At 49.1% G+C, this 13216-nt stretch overlaps 1 protein-coding gene across 17 annotated transcripts in view; it reads right to left on the bottom strand.

The window, feature by feature from the left end:
- The window catches only part of BAZ2B (bromodomain adjacent to zinc finger domain 2B), an 88736-nt gene extending 82065 nt beyond the window's left edge, over positions 1 to 6671 (bottom strand). For 15 of the 17 annotated variants that reach the window (XM_078869627.1, XM_078869754.1, XM_078869736.1 and 12 more), the window contains exon 1: positions 5794 to 6671. The gene's annotated coding sequence lies outside the window, so the exon portion shown is untranslated. Of the gene's footprint in view, positions 1 to 4524; positions 4547 to 5793 lie in introns of those variants that run through there. The other 2 variants (XM_078869637.1, XM_078869692.1) reach the window with 2 other exon arrangements.
- Between the last annotated feature and the right edge of the window lie 6545 nt (positions 6672 to 13216).

Raw genomic sequence — 13216 nt, 5'->3', positions numbered from 1 at the left:
GTATGAATGCAGTGCATTTACCACGGTTGTTGCACACTCCAGGGTCTATCTTCTTGAGTGTGGTGACTCAAATCATACAATTATGGCATTTATGCCTATTTAAAATAAAACTGAGATGTGCTGAAGATGGATGTAGGTTTTTTTTTATAAGCAAATTACCTAAACACTGTATGGTGTGTATTAGATCGTTAAACAGAGAAAAACAAATAAAAAAACAATGACTAATGGATTTTGTGAACAATTTGGGGAACTAAATCTTATAGACTCAGGAAGTTAATGTAAACAAGACACCGTTGTACATTGACATGATGAAAATATATTGCAGTTATAGTGATACGACGGTACAGTAGTTTGCGTTCATGGATAAATATAGGCATTTAAAAATCATGAGCAATGAAGCAATGTGGAAGACTAACACTCCACGTTAGTATTTATCTAATACTCATTACAGTCTGTGATATATCTAAACAAATTAAGGATACGTAATAAACAGTCGCTCTCCACTGACTACATTGTATTTAACGAAGCTGTGGTGAGATTATAAAGTCTATAAATTATTGTATGAATACCTATCATCACTATGGCCCCCTTGAACTAATGTCCCCACTTGTAGTCATCACGCTATTTTCACGAGCGCGACTAAACAACAATGACTTGGAAAATGTGTGAAATGCAAGGCAATTGTTTAATGTGAAATGTGGCACAACCCTGGAACGGTAAGTAGTGCTGCAAATCAGATTCACCAAAATAAAGCCAGTAGTGGCTTCCCATCCATCCTTAATAGGACTGGGTGTGTATTAAAGTGACATTAATAAACATAATCATGCCTGTTTTCTTGCTAAGCTGGGTTAATTAGTTATATGGCAATTAAATCAGATGTGAGCTTTCCACAAACACTAGTTAGTGCAATCGTAATTAATATGCTGCATACATTACTTGTGTGGTGCAGCACTTCATTGCCCTTCTCTCAATGAGGCCAAATACATCGCTGATATTTGCTTAATGTACCCTTATTTTGCCTGTTTAACCAATATGACATTGTTTGTAAGTTTATTTTGTATAAACATGATATAATATAGAAGCAACACTATTGTAGTGGTCCAGTATAAAATGTTACTATTTACTCTCTACGTATATCCGTAGTGTATATACCTATGACTGTTTAAATATCCACTATGCTTTGTATGTATTTGAATGCAATACATTGATTTATTGGGCTTAATGGAAAGGCAATAGTTTGCGCTCTGTACCTGGTGACCTGAGTTTGATTCCCGGCAGCGGCTCACAATGGGAGTATCTAAATGGGTCCTCGCCTTACACCGCACTTGAGCCCACGCTAATAATCAGCTTGGTGGAGTACACATGATTCAATCAACCTATATGAACCAACACAGCGTGGCCAGGTCGTTTTCACCCAGCAGTGAATTGACAAAGGGCTCCAAACTAGTATGAATTTTAACGGATTTATGTATTACAGGATGTCAGTTCCACTATATACCGGACACTATTTATCTGTACAATTAAACGACTGTGTAGTAGCACACATATTGTCACATACGTTATACTAAAAATTATACTGAGTACATATACAACGCAGACGTGAACACGTCATAACAGTGTGCCACGCTTGGGTAAACCACCAACACACTCTCTGCACCTTGTCCGTTAAATGGTTGACAGCGATGCTTAGACAAACATTGTCGAAGAGAAAGATAAAGATGTTTATCAAAGAATCGCAAACAAATTAAGGGTGGTGCCCAATTGTAAGGAGAGAGAGAGGGTGGCGGTCTCCTTGCGAGCTCAAGGCTTGGGACAACTTCAGGCGTGGAGAGAAGCAGGGAGAGAGGTGGAGAGTGGACCAACGATGCAGGGAGACGATGGAAAGGAGGCAGAGCAGACAAGATGAGTCGGGAGGCAAGGAGGTTAGCAGTGAGATAGGCAGGAAGGCAGGTTGATAATCGGGGATAGAGGAAAGAGGGAATCAGGGATGCAAGGAATGCAGTAAGATGAGAGAGGTTAGTAGAGAGGAAAGGGACAGGGATTCAGGAAGGAGAGTGGGGAGACAGAGAATTAGGGGGGGCAGAAAAAAGGGGGTTTGGAGAGAGTGAAAGGGGGTAGAGAGTCTGGGAAAGGGGGTTAAGAGGCTGGGAAAGGGGGTTGAGAGGCTGTGAAAGGGGGGTGAGAGGCTGGTAAAGGGAATTGAGAGGCTGTGAAAGGGGGCATGGAGTCAGCTGGCAGCTGCCCGGACCGCGCTTCCCGGCCACAGTGGCGACCACCCCCAGGGCTAACGAGGCGACGCGCTTCGCTGTCCGCTCGCGACCTTTCATATCTGAACGAGAATTGATCACAACTCGGGGAGGGCCTCTCGCAGCCGTGTGTCCCCGTCAAACCGGGGACGGTGCCAATGAATGGGATCCCCGTGGCCTCCTGCGTGGCCACGCCGCCAAAGCGGGCCGGAGAGAGACGCCAAGAAGCCGGGCCACGAGTTGACGTCACCCCCCCCCCCCCCATCAGCTCCCTTTTAAGTTTTCGCAAGAAGAAGAAGGGAGAGAAGAATTTCCTTTCTCAGTGGGCACGGACCCTGGAGCTGCTGGGGGGAAACAAAAGAAGTAGGCGAGGGCTTCGCAACAAAACAAAAAACACAACTTGCCAAGATGGCGAAAGGGGGCGCGTTGTTTTCTAGGGATGAGGCCACCACCACGCACGGCACCGAGCCGAGCCGTGCGTGCGACACAAAGGAGGAGTGATGGGGGTGGGTGGGTAGATGGTGAATCGAGTAGCCACGCCGGCCCTCAACACTGCCCTGTCCGCCTGCCCTGCGAGATACACTCTCTCATCATCACGTCCCAGCCAAACCTCAAACATGTTCGACACTCACTCACTCACTCACGTCGCTATATCAAAGACAAAGACCCCCCCTCCCCGTGTCACCTTAACAGATTGTTGGGGCTAAGTAGTGTTAACGAGCTCCTATGAAGGATGGCACGGCGCATTTGTTTACACACCGAACCAGGTACTCGTTTGAGGTTGAGTCTACCTAGGCGAGAGCCGGTTCAGATAATCGTCACTGGTGTTAGCCGTGAGCGGGAATCGAACTCGGGTAGCCGGGTTAGTATCGTAGCTCGATATTAGGTGGTGTGTGTGTCTGTGCACACTCTCAGTGACACACATTATCGCAAACACACTAACGCAAGACACTCATTCACTCACTCTCACGTACAGATAATGCCACACTAAAGACAAAGATCCCCCAAACAGTCTCAACAGACTTGGGGCAAAGTGCTCTTAGGTATGCAGTGCATATGAAGGCCGGCACGGCGCATCACAACGCAGACGCACAGTCTGGGACGTTTAGACACAAACACACTCTGAACTCACTCTCACAATGACACACAAAATACAGTCCCACACAGAGACACTCTCTGACATACCCACGGTGTGCTAGAATCACGAGACGACTGTCACCACATACATCCGCAGTCTCGGGTACTACTTGGGCAACCATCTCCAAGTAACTCTGTTCCAACCGGTGACAATTACAAGTCTCAAGTATTACTACGGTGAGTCTCAGAAAATGATACATAAGAAGTCTCAAGTACCGTTGATCTAACAGAGAATTGATACAAACAGCCTCAGGTACTACTGTTCCAGCAGGTAATGGGTCAAAACCTGTCTCAAGCACGAATATTTCATCAAGTGACATATGAACAACTCCCAGTACTTCTGTTCCAGCAAATGGGTAAGGACAGCCCTTAAGTACTGATTTTCCAACAGATGATTAATAATAACAGCCTCGGGAACTCGTGTCCCAGGGGAGATGATGGATCACAAGATTCAAGTACTAATGCTCTCGCAAGATGATGGATATGAATGAAGGACTCTGGCACAACCATCCCAGCATAAAACCATATAGCGTCCACCCTAATGACTGTACTTTCCCTCTCAGTTCCGTCTTCCCACGATTAGCATATGCAAACTTGGTGTGAGAAAATGGGAACCTCTTATCGTTGATGTGTGTACCGGTTTGATACGACCTCTATGCCCCTGTTGGCGCTGGGCTTAATCCGTCCTGAACACTGTGATTTATTTTCAAATACTTTAATGCAGATATTGAGAAGGAGAGCAGAGGGGCGAGAGGGGGTCTACTCAAATGTCTTCCTGATTTCTTTAATCATGAAGATTTTACGGCGAAGCCAAATAAGTTTCACCCCCAAATTGATGTCCGTTTGGGTCAGACTCTGGTCATGAGTACACATAAGATTGTATTATCAATCAGCATCTGTTGGGCCACTAATACCTGAGATTTATCGTCTTATCCAGCAGCATTTGCTGGGACAGTTGACACTTCTATATCCAGTACAGTATATTAAACATGCACAGTCATATACACACACAGACCCACAGCATACTGCTGACATGTCATAATAGTCTACAACTCTACATACACGTATTTATTTACGTTCGCTTACAACACAAAGGCCAACGATACGCACGTAATAAGCACAAACGCGCCGCGATACGTACCGGAAAACAACACACCAGGGCACGGCAAACACTCAAACAACGAGTGGGCAAGCCCCACTACCACCACCACACCACCACCACGATGAAGACGACAAAACAGCGGCTGGGGCTGGGGGGGGGAGACCGACTCAAGTCGCGGCGTGAAGGAGGAGGTGGGGGAGTAAGGTGGTGGAGGAGGAGAGCGACTGGGGGTGACATTCGGTGGGGCGAGGGTGATTGTAAGTGGTTAGTAGTACTACTGTAGTCGCGATGATGACGATGATGATGATGGGAGACATCATTCAGCACGCACAAAGTGACGAGGGATACAACATGGCATCCGACAAACAACACGCGCACGCCGCCACCGCTCTCTGCCGTCGTTTTTGTCCGACGCAAAGCAAAGCGGCCCCCTCCTCCACCACCACCACACAAACCGCGGTGTTTAAAGCCCCCCCCCCCCTGTCCACCTCCACGTGTGTTTAAAGGGGGGCTCACCCCCCCCACACACACCACACAAACCGCGGTGTTTAACGCCCCCCGGTCCACCTCCACGTGTGTTTAAAGGGGGGCTCACCCCCACACACACACCACACAAACCGCGGTGTTTAAAGCCCCCCCCCGGTCCACCTCCACGTGTGTTTAAAGGGGGGCTCACCCCCACACACACACCACACAAACCGCGGTGTTTAAAGCCCCCCCCGCCCCGGTCCACCTCCACGTGCGTTTAAAGGGGGAGCTCACCCCCCACACACACCACACAAACCGCGGTGTTTAAAGCCCCCCCCCCCCCGGTCCACCTCCACGTGCGTTTAAAGGGGGGCTCACACCACACCACCCCCTTTATTATCTCGGTGCCGATTTTATTAACTATCAAAAGTGCACTTCTTGAAGCTCTCGACAAAGCACTCGACTACACGACACACGCATTTACACGACAAACACCATTTACGTACCCCCCACTACCACCACCAGAACCATCACATACATGACATGGATCACACACATGACGCGGATCACACACACACATGACACGGATCACACACACATGACACAGAGCACACACATGACACGAATCACACACACATGACATGGATCACACACATGACACGGATCACACACACATGACACGGATCACACACACACATGACATAGATCACACACATGCCACGTTCTCTTAGTTGCTAAACGACAATGGACAGGGGGGAGACTGCGATCCTCCTCAAGGAGACGGGCAGGAGTCGTCGTGGTTCAACACAAACCCACCCAGGACGGACACGCGACTCTTACCTCTCGTGTCCCGCCTGACGAGGAGGGGGACCTCCGTAGAGCCGGGTCGGTTGTTGTTGTTGTGGTTGTTGTTGTTGCGGTTGTTGTTTTAAGGGTAAAAGGACATCGCGAAGGAGAGCGGTGGCAAAGACGACGACGACGACGAAGGCGACGCGCACCACCACGACGCACGCCGAGAAGGCTCCACACATATCACGCAGCCTCACCACTGGTAGGCACACAACACACACAACACACACGTGCACCACCACCACTACCACCACCACTACTACAATGTGTATAGACCGCAGCTGTCACTTGCCGTGTGTACACAATGTAGTGGTGCGGGGTGTACATCGCAACAACTCGGAGAGACACTTACAGGGTACACGAATAGTCCATTCATACTACACTGTGTGGCTTAACACGCGTACAACAGCACACTCATCATCAGTAACGTTACACAATTACACACCGACGTGGTGGCTGGATAGACAAGATACAAACACAGGTAGGAGAGGTACAAAGCAGCGGTCACCCACACACGGGATGAAGAACACGAACGAGAGAGAGGAGGGAGGGGTAGTGGAGACGGGGAAGACGACAGGAGGAGGAGGGGGACAAGGAGCCGGGGAAGACGACAGGAGGAGGGGGACGAATGTTGAGTTGTGTCTGGGGGTGTCTGGGGGGTGTTGGCTACCCAAGGGGGGGACGCGGCACAGCGACACGAAGCGCCCTCGAGAGACGGGGCCCCGAGACGAGACGAGACCCCGAGGGGGGGCACTGAGAGACGGGCAGAGCGAGCGAGCGACAACAACGACGACGACGCGAAGCGCGGCGAGGGGACATGACACGGCAGGGAACAAAGTGGACGGACCCCGGGCGCGGCGAACAATGACGCCGCGCAGAGACAGCGCGGGGCAGGCGGGGGGACAGGGGGCGGGGGGGGGGGACAGGGGGCGGGGGGGGGGCTGCGTCCCCTCCCAACCGCGAGAGCAACTTACCTGGGGGGGTGGGGGGGTAGTGGTGGGGGGGTGGGGGGTGCAGGGGTGGTTGTGGTGGGTGCAGGGGGTGGTGGTGGTGGGGGGGGTGGTGGTGGTTGTGGTGGGTGCAGGGGGGGGTGGTGGTGGTGCAGGGGGGTGGTTGTGGTGGGTGCAGGGGGGGTGGTGGTGGGGGGGTGGTGGGGGTAGTTGTAGTGGTGGTGGTGCAGGGGGGGTGGGGGTGGTTGTGGTGGGTGCAGGGGGGGGGGGTGGTGGTGGTGCAGGGGGGTGGTTGTGGTGGGTGCAGGGGGGGGTGGTGGTGGTGCAGGGGGGTGGTTGTGGTGGATGCGGGGGGGGGGCGGTTCTTCCTGGACGCAGCGAGTCAAACCCGCGACGGTTAGGGACTTTGTGCCGGTTATGGTTGTGTGTGTTTGTGTGTGTGTGGTTGTTTGTGTGTGTGTTTGTGTGTGTTTGTGTGTGTGTGTTTGTGCGTGTTTGTGTGTGTGTTTGTGTATGTTTGTGTGTGTGTGTTTGTGTGTGTGTGTTTGTGTGATGGAGGTTTTGTCGTTGTTGTCGTTTAAATATTTACGCGAGCGAGCGAGTATGTCCCGGGCTTCCGAACTGACCGGTGAAAGAGATTTCGATCATTCGGAATTGTTGTTGTTGCTGCTGTTGTTGTTGCTGTTGTTGTTGCTGCTGTTGTTGCTGCTGCTGCTGTTGCTGCTGCTGTTGTTGTTGAGTCCGGAGCGCGTGCGGCGAGGTTCGTCGGTCAGTCGGTGACGTCACGCGCCGAGACGCACAATGCCCGCAACAATGTGGCTCTGGAAGTCGTGAGCTCTCGTCTCATCATCATCACCACCACCACCACCACAACCACACAACAACCACACAACATCCACCACCACCACACAACATCCACCACAAACACCGCCACAACCACCCAACATCCACCACAAACACCGCCACAACCACCCAACATCCACCACAAACACCGCCACAACAACCCAACATCCACCACAAACACCGCCACAACCACCCAACATCCACCACAAACACCGCCACAACAACCCAACATCGACCACAAACACCGCCACAACCACCCAACATCCACCACAAACACCGCCACAACAACCCAACATCCACCACAAACACCACCACAAACACCCAACATCCACCACAAACACGCCACAACAACCCAACATCCACCACCACCACAAACACCGCCACAACCACCCAACATCCACCACCACCACAAACACCGCCACAACCACCCAACATCCACCACAAACACCGCCACAACAACCCAACATCCACCACAAACACCGCCACAACAACCCAACATCCACCACAAACACCGCCACAACCACCCAACATCCACCACCACCACAAACACCGCCACAACCACCCAACATCCACCACAAACACCGCCACAACCACCCAACATCCACCACAAACACCGCCACAACAACCCAACATCCACCACAAACACCGCCACAACAACCCAACATCCACCACAAACACCGCCACAACCACCCAACATCCACCACAAACACCGCCACAACCACCCAACATCCACCACAAACACCGCCACAACAACCCAACATCCACCACAAACACCGCCACAACAACCCAACATCCACCACAAACACCGCCACAACAACCCAACATCCACCACAAACACCGCCACAACCACCCAACATCCACCACAAACACCGCCACAACAACCCAACATCCACCACCACCACAAACACCGCCACAACCACCCAACATCCACCACCACCACAAACACCGCCACAACAACCCAACATCCACCACCACCACAAACACCGCCACAACCACCCAACATCCACCACCACCACAAACACCGCCACAACCACCCAACATCCACCACAAACACCGCCACAACAACCCAACATCCACCACCACCACAAACACCGCCACAACCACCCAACATCCACCACTACCACAAACACCGCCACAACAACCCAACATCCACCACAAACACCGCCACAACCACCCAACATCCACCACAAACACCGCCACAACAACCCAACATCCACCACCACCACAAACACCGCCACAACCACCCAACATCCACCACAAACACCGCCACAACCACCCAACATCCACCACAAACACCGCCACAACAACCCAACATCCACCACAAACACCGCCACAACAACCCAACATCCACCACAAACACCGCCACAACAACCCAACATCCACCACCACCACAAACACCGCCACAACCACCCAACATCCACCACCACCACAAACACCGCCACAACCACCCAACATCCACCACAAACACCGCCACAACAACCCAACATCCACCACCACCACAAACACCGCCACAACCACCCAACATCCACCACCACCACAAACACCGCCACAACCACACAACATCCACCACAAACACCGCCACAACAACCCAACATCCACCACAAACACCGCCACAACCACCCAACATCCACCACCACCACAAACACCGCCACAACCACCCAACATCCACCACCACCACAACCACCGAACATCCACCACCACAAACACCGCCACAACCACCCAACATCCACCACCACCACAAACACCGCCACAACCACCACAAACACCACCACAGCATCCGCCACCACCACCACAAACACTACCACCACCGGCGACGAGCAGCATCGGCACTTAGCTAAGCCACATGGCTCTTTGGCCGGCACTAGCCAGCAGTCACACTCGTTCTTAACACCGTCAGGCACAAGGCATCGCCTTCATACAACACACAAACACACACAACATGTGCACACACAACACACAACATGTGCAGGGCCCCCGGCAGGCAGGTCAATATGTCCACGTGCAAGGCACACGCAATTAGTCATACGGATACAAACAGAGGCACAGTCAGTCTCGCAGCACACGTCCACAGGCACACAAACAATCGGTCATATAATTGGGACACAAACAATGACACGGTCATGCAGGGATACACACAATCATACACAGTCTCATGGTCAACATATATGTGAAAGCACACAAGCAGACACGTACATAAATAATATCACACAAACTACAACGTTACAGGGACACACAAAGTTATAGTTACACAGGCACACACAGAATCACAGTCTGTCTTACAGTCACACGCATGTGTAGATACATGTGGAGGCACACAGTCACATAGTCCCACACATTTACATGGTCACACTCACACATGTGCACACTGTTTTTGCATACATGTAAAGGCAGATACATACAGACACACAGGCACGCATCTAAATACATTTAATTAATTATTGAACTACAACCAAGTAAGATCCTTTGTAAAAAAGTGACCTGAATCCAGTACTGCCCCCCCTCCCACACCACTTCACAACCCTCACTGACAAGTGCAGTGACATATGGGAATAAACCCCACGATGCCTTCATCCAACGGTGGTTTGAAAAATGCTTGCAAATCATACTTATTGTATGTATACGAGAACCTATTGAGAGATGTGGTGATATGTTAACTACCTCGCCTGGTATGCAGGAGGACGTGGGTTCGATCCCTATCCTGGTGCCTGCTGTATATTTGGAGTTTGCATGTTCTCCCTGTGGTCGCGTGGATTTTTCTCCGGGTCCTCGAGTTTTTCCCTCCACATTTAGAAACATGCGGTTAGAATATTTGTCTGTGATACATTTTCACATGAGCCACTTCGTTGAGCTATCATTTGTGGCCAGGTCACCTTTGAAAAAGAGCTATAAAGCTCAGTGGGCATCCTTACCTTGAACAATAAGAATAGTTTAGTTTATAAGAAGCCTCGTTTTCAAGGAGACCCTAGTGTAACGCACGCACAGACATGCATGCATTGGTTTTCAGGCACACACATTGTACAATCATGCATCGCCATACGTTAAGGGACATTACGGTATTTATCTGTGAAACAGAACTGTAGATGTGCATGCATAAACATGAACAAAAATCAGACTGCGTTGCCACAAATAACTCCAGGCCCATCACATTTGTAATTAAGACGTATTTGCCGTATAACGTACTGCCGTAAACAATAGGCAAACGTTTCAGGTAATGGTCCTTTTGAGTGAAGAAAGGGCAGAGATATTGCCTGACACAGTTGATCAACCTCTATACTATGCTGATCTAATGATCGCAAAAGCACACAACACTTAACAAACAATGTGCCTTTCCAAATGAACACAATGAGGCATTTGATTTCTTTGCAAACATTTCGTGAATAGATCTAATAATTGTATTTCAACATCTGTTCCTGCTTCTTTGATGACGTCCACAGTTATATAATCTGGTCCAGGGGCTTTGCCTTTTTTCAGAATGTGAAGAGCAGAGTTTACTTCTTCAAGTGTGACATCTGTAATATCTCCACTTCATCTGAGGAATGAATCATTCATGGAATATTATTTTTGCCTTCGAGATCTGGAAATAATTTTCTATCATTTAACATAACCTTTGTAAGCTTTGTAAATCCATCCACTCAGTGGAAATTGAAAGTAGTCATCAAACCAAGACAAATATGTATATATTTTTAAGAATACCAAACAAGTATGGAGAGGTGCATGCTTGGAATTACACTGAGACAGGAATTCAAATACATTGATTAATTAGTTAAATACCTGATGTTGACTGTTAAGTGGGCCATGGCGAGATACGTTGCAAACAAAGACGATGGCCTGTGGTCAGGACTAACCACGGGATGGCAGCCAAAGGAGAGAACACGACCAAGAGTACATCCACGGAGAGAAGATGTTGGAGGTGGCGATGACTTTCAGAGGCCTTCAGCAATGTCAACATGACAGCTAATAATCATAGATAAAAAAGCACAACGCGAACAGGTATAGACACATTTGTAAGCATTGAAAGGCGTGAACAGTGCACATGCACGTATACGTTCATACATACACGCATGTTGTGTAAGTATTCAAGCATATGGAGCTCACACATGAAACAACTACACTTAGAACAGTGATGACACGCTGATGTAGTTGATGACGGGGTGAGATAAGCGAATATAGATACTTCCCAAAGGGATCGGGCAGTCCTGAGATTTCAAGCTTTTAAATATATCCCCACGTTAAGAAAAACATTAAACATAACATATTTCCTCTGCTAAATCTAAAATACTAATTTTCGGGTCTCAAAATGTGGGTTAGAGGGAGGGAAGAGGAGCAAATCCTCCCCTCCACCCCCTGGATCCGTCACTGAAGGAGAGATGTCGCAGGCGTGTTGATGGCTATAGAAGCCCAAGGGGTGTGGTGGGAAGAAGCAAATCATTACAATACTGTACAACAACAACACAAAAAAACACGTCGGGGCAGTGAGCCTTTATTAATACTCATGTTGAGCAGGGCGGATGAGGGCTGGCACAACAATCGACCATCGTCAAGTCGCTAGCCACACGCAGTGTTTACTCGGATTATTTATTTAATGTAAACGCTTGTTGACCTTCATCCTGACCTGAGAATCTCACTGTATAATCATGCTGTCTCGTGGCGTGTAACTAACACCTTCAAACAAACGAAGGCTAATTTTTGCTGCGTTTGGAGGGTGATTGTTATGGTGGTGGTGGAGGTGGTGGTGGTGGTGATTGGGGGTGCTTGGGTTGAGCCCTGTGTTGAGCCCTGGTCAGGGTGAGGGTTAAACGTCGGGTCGGAATAACACGATGGAAAGGGTTTCTTGTCACGGCCAGTGATGATGGTATGGTGATGTTTTTTCTCCGGTTGTATTGTTCCATACAGCTCACTTTGTACGATTCAAACACCGCCGAGTGCTCACAGCGCTCCATTATATTTTATCAAATAAGTTTTTGATGTCAAATGTTTGGATTTCCAGTTGACATGGTCATTGTGTTTTTTATGGCATTGCCATTTGTATTTCAGTTATTTTATTCTACTTGCAAACACGCGACATTTCACAAGGGTAGTAAGTAGCCTTGAAATATTTTTTTTGGTAACAAAAAAATTGCGCACAGCAAAATGCGACTAAGTATAGAGCTGTAACTATCAACAACGCTAAAGTAGCGTTGTTGATAGTTACACTAACGTAGATCATAAATAGCAAATGTTCCTGTATTCTTCGCGTTTATTTGGCCGGCAGTGGAATGCGTTATTTTTTATTCTCCCACTGCAATGACATGCAGAACAAACGTGGGTAAATCATTTTTGGCACGATTTACACGCGCGGATGTAAAAGTGCCATGGCTATTGGTGGTGGGGAGTGGACAGGGCAGAACGTTCTGTTCACTACTCTCTGGCACATTAACTACCCCAGAAATCTGACACTGCAATGCATGTTAATTGCTGCATGTGTACAACATTGCGTGTTGTTATCATATAAAAATTGGCCCCCAAAGCACGTTTTTAGCCCTCTCTTACGCTTGGAAATGTGTAATTAGCAATCGGTTTTAACCTCTTTGCAAGAAACATCTTTCAATATATTTTCGCATGCTTGCTTCAACGTGATGTAA

Source organism: Lampetra fluviatilis, chromosome 2 (genome assembly GCF_964198595.1).
Source record: "Lampetra fluviatilis chromosome 2, kcLamFluv1.1, whole genome shotgun sequence".
In the NCBI taxonomy this organism is placed as follows: Eukaryota; Metazoa; Chordata; class Hyperoartia; order Petromyzontiformes; family Petromyzontidae; genus Lampetra; species Lampetra fluviatilis.
This window is presented reverse-complemented; position numbering and strand designations above follow the sequence as displayed.